The sequence below is a fragment of the Photinus pyralis genome, unplaced genomic scaffold, assembly GCF_008802855.1.
Source record: "Photinus pyralis isolate 1611_PpyrPB1 unplaced genomic scaffold, Ppyr1.3 Ppyr1.4_LG1, whole genome shotgun sequence".
In the NCBI taxonomy this organism is placed as follows: domain Eukaryota; kingdom Metazoa; phylum Arthropoda; class Insecta; order Coleoptera; family Lampyridae; genus Photinus; species Photinus pyralis.
Window position 1 is genome coordinate 55,676,562 of NW_022170249.1, and position 11,215 is coordinate 55,687,776.

General features: G+C 37.3%; 1 long non-coding RNA gene across 1 annotated transcript; it reads left to right on the top strand.

Annotated features, from left to right (window-relative positions):
* The first annotated feature begins 2,928 nt into the window (after positions 1 to 2,928).
* LOC116174216 lies at positions 2,929 to 3,569 on the top strand. The gene is made up of 3 exons (XR_004146056.1): positions 2,929 to 3,042; positions 3,115 to 3,291; positions 3,347 to 3,569. It is a non-coding gene; the product is annotated as an uncharacterized LOC116174216 (long non-coding RNA).
* The last annotated feature ends 7,646 nt before the right edge of the window (positions 3,570 to 11,215 follow it).

Consider the following 11,215-nt stretch of genomic DNA (forward strand, 5'->3'; position numbering starts at 1 on the left):
CAAAACACTTGTGCCACGCTATGATAATTGCCTCAATTTGAATGGCGCTTGTGTTGATAAATAGCCCAAGTGTGTAGCTCCCAAATATATATAATAAGAGATTTGCTTTACCAAGTTTAAAATTTTTTATTTCAAAACGTCCGTTACTTTCTGGACAACCCTCGTACATACGTATGTACAGAAGACTATTTATAAAATGACCTCTCAGCAGCGGGACGTCCTAACATTATCATGAATGGGAAACTGTTGCGCATTACCAGTGGTGAACGCTTCCTTGGAGTAACTGTAAGTGACAATCTAAATTGGAGCTCTCACATCGATCAAATCTGCTCGAAACTAAGAAGTGCATGCTACGCAATTATATGTTTGAGGCCCGTGGTAGGGCAGTCTGCTCTACTGAAGTACTACTATGCCCAGGTCCAAAGTCAACTACACTACGCCATTATTATATGGGGCAACTCCAATGCAACTGTCAGACTGCTGTTACTGCAAAAACGGATCGTACGTCATATGTGTAACTCTGGCATGCGTGACCACTGCAAACCTCTTTTTAAACGCTTGCAAATAATGACTGTGTACTCCCTATATATCTATAACTGTGTGCAATTCGTTTTCGACAACTCATATCAGTTTACAACGAACGAAGAGATCCGCAGCTGTGACAGGAAGACTCGTTTCGGTTCTAAGATCACTGTCCCTCGACATAATACCACCCTGTTCGAGAACTCTCCAAAATACATGTGCATTAAACTTTTCAACAGCCTCCCTATTGATCTCCTGAAATGCAATCAGGCCTCCTTTATGTCTAAGGTTAAAACGTTCTTTCTTGATAATCCGTTCTATAGTATCAGCGAATACCTCTGCAAAACCTAATTATGTCTTTCTGTGTGTTATATGTAAATGCGTGTTACTGTTAGTCTGGTTGTAGTCAATTCTGTAGTTTGTTTGTATTTTTCAAGTGGCGTAAAATTTAAAATGACGTTTCCAATATTACCTGTACACTGTAATCAAAATGGAAAAAATAAATAAATATGAAATATGAAACAGCGGTCTGAATGCTTGCATCGAGAGTATGAGATGTTCTTCAATGTGCAAACACTGCGAAGGCATCAATTGCACGAACATACTAAGAGCCGAGGAGTTGGATGAAGAGGAGATCTACGCAGATGTGGAGCACCTCTAGACAACCTTGATAGAGCCTCCTCTCTTCAACCTAAAGATAGCCAACAAGGAAGTTCAAGTACAAGCGATGACTCTTCGCCTCCTCCAAATATCGCCCGAAAATGATTGTTACAGTGTACCATTATCTCGATTTTGTTGTTATAATGAAGAAAAAAAATTTTTTAATGTAGGTAATTATTTTATTTTCACTTTTTTTTGGAAAACTTGTCAATATTCACAGAGCTGTATCTCTGGAACTAATTGGGTTACAGATCTCGCACACAACTCGTCTTTTAGGTAATTTTCTCTGCTTCAGAAGTGGTAATAACACATTTCCTCTTCAGATCAATCCCCTACTTCTTTTTTTGCGAAAAACTGAAAAAAGTTCCAAACTTTCTCGAATTTCACCCTGTATATCGGCTGGCTCACGTTGCTGAGGGTTGCAAATCTAGATTTACACTGTCTAGGTTGTCCCTAACAACATATTAAAAATGCAAGTTTACAGTATTTTTTGCAATGTTTAGTGTTTAAAATGAGTGGCCTATTACCTTAATTCCAATGCATAATATCTCAAATTTCATCAAAATCGATTGATAGTTTGATCGGGTTGTAGTGTTGGAAAATGTCAAAAGGGCATTGACCGATTATTTTTGAGCTTTCGCAGATTCAATTGAATTGAATTCAATTCTTCAATTCGATTTTTCAGATTCGTTTGATATGTCAGACTCTTTCGTTTCTTCAAACTATTTGTCAGATTATTCGCAGCTCTTTGCGTTTCTGTGAACTTTTCAAATTTCGTATGTAATTTAGAGATTCTTTAAAAATGTTCATTTGTTTGGATATGTAAGATTCTTTCCAATTCTTCACCTATATTCCCATTTTTCAGTTTTCAGTTTAGTTTCAGAACATTCGGATTTTAATGATTCTTCAAACTTCGCCGTTTTCTTCGCTTTTTTCTCGGCATTTATATAGATTCCTTAGATTTCTTTAGGTATTAATTAATTCTTATCTCAAGAATATTAAGGCTTTTAGATAGCATTTTGATGTGTGTAAACAGCGTCAGATCAACGTTCTTTAGGTTGGAATAATACCGAAGATAAGGAATTAAGGACGGGTCATTCTGTATTGTGTGTTTATTTGAAGACCAGAGCAACTCCACGTAAAATTGTAGCGAATAAATTTTAAATAATTAATAATTAAATTCAGTATTAGTCGGTTGTACCTTGTATCAAAATATTGTATGATATTAACTTGAGATAACTGATTCCAACAACCATGGTGTATTTAAGAATCCAATTTTATTTTTAAATAGTAATGCTTCATGCTGTATATAATATGACCCGCTTTATGCCCATTCCATATTGATCGAATGCGAATTTATAATAGCAATATACTTATTTAAGAGCAGCTTTAAAAACAAACCACACACAATGCTGGTCCCTGCATCCAAAAAACTGTACAAATAGCGCCCTGGTTATAAATGAATGGCTCTTATATTGGCGAGCGCGCGGCCTAGTTAATAATGGAACTAAATTATCAAACAAAGCAAAACAACAAGCTATTGAAAAAAATGGAAATATATACAAATAATTTATAACACCATTATATAAACCGTAAGCGTATCGAGTTGAGATCTTCTCACCGAAGGACTATTAAAATAATATTACGGAAACTGGAATTATAAGCGGTCCCATTAGACCACTGACATAATGCGCGTTTCATGCAGAGTGTGGTATTTCGTAATTGCTTTATTTTCCTTCTTCGTGATGCTACCGTATAATACGTTACACATTTTTGTTACTTCCATTGTTAGAAATGTTCGGAATTTATATAGAAATAAAATGATCATTTAGCACACAATGGGAGGAGGGTGGTGACAGTGTAGGTACCTATTTGTTAAAATTCCTGTACACCTACAATTTTGACGTTTATTTATTAGTTTACATTTTCCAGCGGAAGAGACAGACAATGTAAAATGACAGGTGCTAAAAATGATAATTTTCTAACGGAAATTGAGTACGCACCTAAAACTGTTTCTAATATTGTTTGTTAACTTTCAAAGTCCATTACAGAAGCGCATTAACGTGTCTGGAATGTTTTCAGGAAACACTAAAACCATCGGTGAATACGGTGAGTACATGGAAATATTATAACAATTTAGAAAAGTGTCTAGTTTAGTTTGTAGAACACAGTCCAACATGGTAAAATAAAAAAGGATTTTCTTTATGAGATATGGAAGAGGTGCGGCGGTAATTAATGTGGGTAGGTAGATTATACCTCAACGCTTGCCTACTTAGGCAGTTCAGTTTACTGTACAAGAACTGTTAATTTCGGCCTTCAGTGAGTTCTGTGTATCATTTAAGTCAACCCCTTTTATGTAATTTATCATTAATAGCTATTCATTATAAAAAGAGTTAAATTGGTTACGAGAGCCCCTCTGGTTCCATTGCAAAACGTTAAATTGCGCGCATATTATGTTAAAACAATCTTACCCGACGAAAATCTATTTATCAAGTGCAATATCAATGATGCTAATCGAGTATGAGAGAAAGAAAAAAATATTTAGCCGTCACGTTGTTACATTCTTGCCAAACCGTTGAAGGTATTTTGCGGGTGTGATGTTGGTCAACAAATAATCCCAAATGTCATTGACTAGTGCAAGATGCACGGTTGTGAGTCAAATGTAATAGGTTTTTGCACATAAAGGGTTAGACCATCCCTTCTTTGAAATATGTAAACTATCGAACTTGAATTTTTGTTTTGGCAAAATTACTTAATTGCTGACTTTGGAAAAGATTTTATGTGTTTAGTAATACTCTTAATGAGTCTTTCTCTTTATCTGAGACTTGATTCTCTCCCTTACGTTTAGTCAAAAATGTTGATTCCATGACAGGCCCGTAGCCAGAGTGAAGCAGCAGGGGTGACTGGTAATTTTCTAGGTGGGGCTTAAGAAATTTTTGATAACGGCTTCCCCTGTAATTTTTATAAAGGAACAATCAGCCGTAATTTCCAGTGGAGGCAAGACCACATCCTAGGTGGGGCTCAAGCCCCCACCTGGCCACCCCCTAGCTACGGGCCTGCCGTGATCACGTAGATTCTTACTACCCTTCTCTCAAGCATTAATGAAGAATTTAAAAATATACATTATAAAATCACAGCTGATCTTTTAATCACGTCGTTGGCGTTTCACGAGGGATTCCAAACCATACATTCTTCAGGACAAGTGAGCGTCAGCGGCATACAAACCGAAACTCTCCCCAGTTTACGAGAGAGGTTTCTGTTCATGGTCCTTCGAGCTCGGCCCTCGGCTACCGGAGATTAAAGAAGCTCCAGAACAACAACCAGCGACAGAAGGAAAAAAGTAGCGACGGAAGAAACAACCCGAAGGCTGTCAGGATTTACGCCCCTTACAGCAGCAAAATAACCACCATCAAAAAAATCGTGTAAGAAAATTTAAAATGAATTAAGGCTGCAAAAAGCCACAGAAAAAGACGACGTGTGTTTCACGCCCCTCATAACACACAGAAGTTCAAAGGAGATCCGGAGAGGAGAAACAACCCCTGTAACCCACAAGGACTTACGACCCTTATAGGAACAACAACGCAGAATGCAACGGGTAAAAGACTAAGATTAGATTGTGAAAGGACAAAAGAGAGTAGAAAAAAGGTACATACACCAGTCATTGAGATGGTCTCAACAATAGAGGAAGAGGGGGAGCCATCGAAACACTGGGAAATGGAGGAAGCCAGCACATTGGAAACCATCGTAGGAGAAATAGGAAAGGCAATGGAAAAGGTGCTGAAGAAGATAAGTTCGGAGGCGCGAGAAGACAGGAGGCGAGTGAAAGACCTTGTGGGAAGACGCGAGGAAAAGACTTCGGGAGGTAACGGAACACCAAACAGAATATCATGAATACCAAACGATATGGTCACTAACAACCAACACCAAATAATTGACCGGCAGTAAAGGAGGCATTGGAGGGTGTCAGGAGAAAATTTCAGCAAATGGAAGAATTATACATCCCAGGGGGGACGTTCGTCGCGGCCGGCATAATGTTCAAAGGATTGAACATCATGTTTGTCGAGGCGGCAGAATGTATAATACCAAAAGACATTACACAGAAAAATTAGGGAAGAGGCGTAACGGTGAGAGATACCGTGTAGGTTAAATAGGGGCACAAAGTTGCGCTTTTTGGGGACTTAAAACAACGCTTTTGAAAATTTTAAATTCTTTGAAAATATCTAAAATGAATATCACAGAAAAACTCAAATAAATGTCAAATTTTGTTTTTGTTTTCTCTGGCTAAAACGGTCGAAAATGAATGGTTCCCGTGATCACCTTTTTTTTTTGGAGAATCTGAATCTGCGGTACACTACTAACCGCCGATTCCATCCATAACCGGCAATAACCAAACCGGCGCCGATCGTACCGGCGCTCGGTCAAACCGGTGACTGACCAGCCCACGCTGTGCCTTGCCGGCGTTCGATCAACCGGCGACATGCCTCTCCAATAAATGACGTCAACGAAATTTCTCTTGCTATTGAAAGTACTGCAAATTGAAGATTGAATATTGAAGACTGAAGATTGAAGACAAGGCTGCAGATGGAAGGTTGAAGATCGTTGAAGATCGAAGATTTAAACTTCTCGCATATCTCCTTTGATAGTATTCCAAGCATGTTACGATGCTTATTATTCAGAAGGGTGACGTTTGCGACACGAGCAGCCTTGAGAGCGAGTGGGGTGCTTCATTTAAAATAAGGAAGTTGATATCAGTATCTCGAAAACCGCCATTTTGAAAAAAAAATAATTTCTGCGTCCATTGAATTTATTCCATCGAATCTTCCAACTTGTATTTGAAACTTTTTCCGATAGCTCTCTTTGTTACTATAATATCTGAACTTTTAAAAAATGCCGATTTTCACTTTTTTCCGACTATCTAAGAAACGATTTATTTTTTTCAAAATATCGCATCGGAATATCCATCAGCATTAAAAACTACGCAACTGTTTCAATTTAACCGAATCTGTAAGTATAATAATAACACAGATAGCCGTGTTATCCTACTCAATTTAAGACACCCTGTATAGTGACGCAATACATCGTAAACTACATATTAATGCACACAAATTGTTCAGACGCAAACAAATGTCCAAAATGCATGCATTAAATGTTTTTGGTTAGGTATTCTAAAATGGTCACTTCCATTTAGACTTTTCAAAATTTAATAAATAAATAAATTTAATTAAAGCTGCCAATCAAAGCGCGACATAAACTAATTCGCAGACAATTAAAAGCAAAACTACAATCAAAACGAGAATTAAATTTAAAACCGCCAATCAACAATCATCGACATTGATCCGCATTACCTTATAGGTATACAAACCGCACATTTGCTAAGATGAGCATGAGCACCCATTTTACTTTAACCAAGATAAGAACCACACCATCCTTATTCACAACCGCATACGTCCAAAAACCAACAAAAGATGGCTCATTAATTACGTCACCGAAGAAGCCCCCTCACCACGGGCACTACCTTGCACGACAAACAAGGTCACTCAGTAGTTATGTAACCGGGGAGGGGGTGGGGCATTGGTATCCGCCACCAGGTAACGAGAAGGGGCTGTGTCCCGCCATACTACTGTGGTAAAATACTGGATCGGATGTTTCAAGTGACTCAAAACGGTGAGCACTGTCATAAAAATGTTAAAAGCGCCAGAAACTTGGATATCTAGAAATATAGAAATGAATGTATTGTTGTGTACGGACGTTTTGTTTGGTCAATTTTATTTTGTATCGGAATTATTTAATGTTGTTAATGTTTAGATAATCGCTTTCTTTAATTTTTTTATTTTATTGCAAAGTTTGATTTACGTGTTAAAAGATTAAGTTTATTGTTTATTGATCAGGATCCTTATCGCTGCGTAAACTAATTAGTTTCAAGATAAGCACGTGTCATCTCTGAAGTAAGCAGATGTTAATTCTTTCGAACACGCAGTATTTCATTAAGGAAAGAGGAATGGAAGTGACTAGTGAGACAGTGAAATTGTTTGAAATAGAAGACGATGACGTTAGGCATTATTTGTTGCAAAACAGTCAGTTTTGACGGCATAGAAAATAGTCAGTTCTGTCAGTTGTAGAAGAAGGTCTTAGTTGAGTTAAGCTCAAGTGTTGTACGTCTACGAAAAAGTTTCCCAATACTCGTTAAAGGGAGTTTTTCATTCTATAATCCTAATTAGAACGAAGCCAGTGTTGTCTAAATCGAGTTTCAAGTGAAGTCAAAGAAGAGAGGTTCCGAAGTATCATTCAGCTTGGCAATTGTGCTATGTTTGTTGAAAAGTGCACTTAGGGCCGAATGATAAGGGTAGCTTAAGGTAATTATAACTTTGTTTAATCGATCGCACTTATTTGATTGAATAAATTGTGTTTCGTCTGTAAATGGTTAGTTTTATGTTTAATCGAGCCCAAATTACGATCCAGGAGATAAGAGCTACCTTGTTTCTATTTCGGACCCAGAATTGCATCAGGTGTTAATTAAAAATTTGTTAATTATTTCTTTAGACTTTTGGAAGTAGATAAGGCTGCTGAATTTCTCAAATTAATAAAATTTACGTCAATATCGAAATTTTCGTCGTACCAGATCCAGCATCTGCCCATGCCCTGAAAAAATTATAATCACATTTTTGGTAGTAATCATTGCCTCTGTTGAGCATGACAATGTTTGTTGTATGAAAATTGTCTATTTTCAATCCAACAGGATTATAGTGGCAATTTTTACATCAAAATAAGGAAGCTTTTGCATAGTAGAGCAATTCTTCGCCCACACAGTGTTCCAATAAAAGGTGGAGGAACTTGTTTACAAATGTATACTCTACTGAAAGACAAAATATGCATATTTGCCTTTTTTCACAATTCCAATTAATCGTTTTGTTGTATTGCAACGTTTAACACGAATTAGGAATTATTGTCGCAGTGTGCACAATTAAACCGCAACATCAATTGCTTGTCAATTTTAATATCACCATCCTCGCAGTTTCCATCAGGCACAAATCAACCCAAAATATTCCCGTTGCCACAAGTCAATAACATTAAACCGCCGTAGGTTCAATTGGCGCATCTCTTGATAAAAACCCCATTTCGTATGGCTTGTCGAGTGGAAATTGAAAAATGCCAAGAAATTTGAATAAAAAAAGACAACCATTTGCGTTAAATAGATGGGAATTTACATGTTCGTGCTCCAGTTGTAAACCCCTTTGTTGTAATTATATCAGTCGGTGGAACTAGCTATAATTTTACATTTAAATACGCGCTACCAAACAGTATTTTAATACGTAACTGCTACTAATGGCGTTGCACTGTGATTATACATTTATAAAAATTGGGGGGTTTCCGAATATTCGCCTGCGAGAAGAAGAAAAAGTGGCCGGCGGATTGGAAAGCAATACCAATTTATTTCGTAAGTTGTGGTGTAGAAATAACGACTTGATGTATGGTTATAATAGGAATCGTGAGACCGTATGATATTTGAACCCCAAATCTAAGGGCCTTGCCTTGATTGATCCACTGATACCGGATAGGATATTTCAACCCGTAGTCGCCCACTTCCTCTTTCCGGAGGATGTTTACCTTATCATAACGCACCCTTCCCTCCAACTAGTTTGCTTTTTCTACTTGCCAAGGATATCGGATAGCCATATCGGAACGTATTTATTTTCCTCGAGATTAAGTAGGAAGGTAAATTGCAATTTCATTTTTACTTGCTCTTATACGACATGAATTGGGCATTTGACGGACATTTTATACTAAGACAAACGTGGTCAGGGCTTGTAATTATTACATTCGTGCCCTTAATTGTGTTAGTCTTGTCACTGTTAATCCAATATCTATGGCGTTTCTATTGAAATTATTTGGGAATAGGCGTAGAGAGTTTCATGAATGAAAATCCGTGTTCGGAACATATTTAATTAATTATATAACAAGCACCTGTCACTGCTTTATAACGCAAAACACGCTCGTCTTAATTTCGAACGGGAATTAACGGATAGCGCCCGATTTGTAAAAGGCTTCAAAATTTTCATTGGGATGTTGCTGAGCGTATGTCCTGAAAACAAATGATCGATAATTGAATTTCCTTAAGTCAATGTATAGCCCACGCACGTGAACGACAAGTAGTTTAATTAATGTGTAACGACATTTACAATTAATCAAGCACATGTTCCGCAACAAATCGAGCATTTAAAATGGTTACACGCCACATGTTCAAGAATGCCAAGGATGAAGCTAATTAATACGAAAATACGCGATATGCAGAAAAAATGTAGGTCGAGCGGGTTAATTGCGTTTTAAGTTTGTCGTGTCGCTTCTGCACCCAGGCTTCTAACTTCGTAACCCTAAACAAACTTGATACAAACGTTGTACTCTCTCAAAACTAGTATGTAACATAAACGAGATGTTTCCTAGAATCTCTTGGGTATTATGTAAATAAAGGGGACAAATCCCAAACGTCATTCTAAAATGCCATTAATTAACCGAAAAATGTCGGCGTGTGTATGTAGGTATTGTTTAAACTGGATGTCAACTTTTAATTGCTATGATACGATATGAGTTATTGATATTGATTATTGTAATCATGGTTTACTTTAAAAACGACATACTAATGTTGTAGAATTTCACCCTACGTGAATCCTTTGATAGCGTTTGTTGTTCTTGGGGACAAGCACACAGCTAAAAGACATCTTGTGGGTGAGCATTTAGGTGGCCCCAAAAGAATGTTTGGGGGACATTTTTAAATCTAAATTCTAATTACTACCTATTCTTTATTTTCATATTACTCTACACCTGCAATGCGTTTTTTCAATCATATGAATCGGAATTTCCGAAACTACACGAGATAAATGTGGAAGAATCTACAGCTTCAGCTTTGTTTTAGGTAAAATCAAACAACTATCAATGTATTATAAATATCTACCGCGTGATCCAAAAGTATTGCGGACAGTTTGAATTTCCCGCAAAATAGGAATATTTTAAATCAATTCCATGTATAATTCTATAAGGCTAGATTCGGATGGCTCCTCCTGACGAGGAAGTTCAAAGGTTGCTCACCGTTGTGCCACATAGGACCGATCCTAACTAGGTAAAATCCCATAAGGCGATTTTATAGTGTCAATGTCATTTGAAGGTGACTTTAAAAAACTAAATAGAGGTGTAAAGGTTCACGACTCATTGAAAACCAAATAAATGTCATAAGGATTTGTCGAGAAGACACGTTTGAGGAGACTTTCCTGGGCTGGATCCGAAGTCGTTGTGATAGGCGTCAGGAACAGTCTCCTCAAACTTATTTCATGTGGCTGTGAACGTGGTCGCATGACTCCTTGCAGTTGCAGGAAATCAGGTAAAGCTTCTCCACCGAGCACTTCAGACACACGAGAAAATATTATATTCGTATACATAATTATAAAAATTTGCCTAAATGCCACGTCGTCTCTTTAGGGTACCCATGCAGGTAAAGCGGAAGACGAGTAGCACTACGAGTAGGTAATTTCAGACGACCCACTACCACTAGAAGATGAAGTAGCCTGAAGAAGTGGAATCCGCAGAGGAGAATGATTACGTTGAGAAATAAATGAATATGTGAATATTTTGATATGAAAATACTGTTTTACCAAAAATCGTCCTGAAACCTTCATTTTCGTGCTTACTTTCTGTCAGAAAATTTTAGTTACCATGACAGAGGCAGAGCTGACTACGTTTCCTGCCGCTTGTCACTTTACTGGCCGCACCGTCACTTTACCGGCCGCATTTTTGACATTTGCAAATTTCTATAATGACTCCTATCATCACTGACAGATTGACATTAATCAAAAGTTCTATATAAAAATTGAAATTTTATATTAAAATACGATTTCGGGTAAAATTTAATACAAAACTCGTCAGTAAAATGAGATTACCTGATTCGGAAATTAAAGTACTCGGCCCCTAGAGGCCTCTCACTTCAATATTTCCTCGCCAGTAATGTAACATTTTCCGAACTTTTTCAAAATTTTGTGTTAAGATC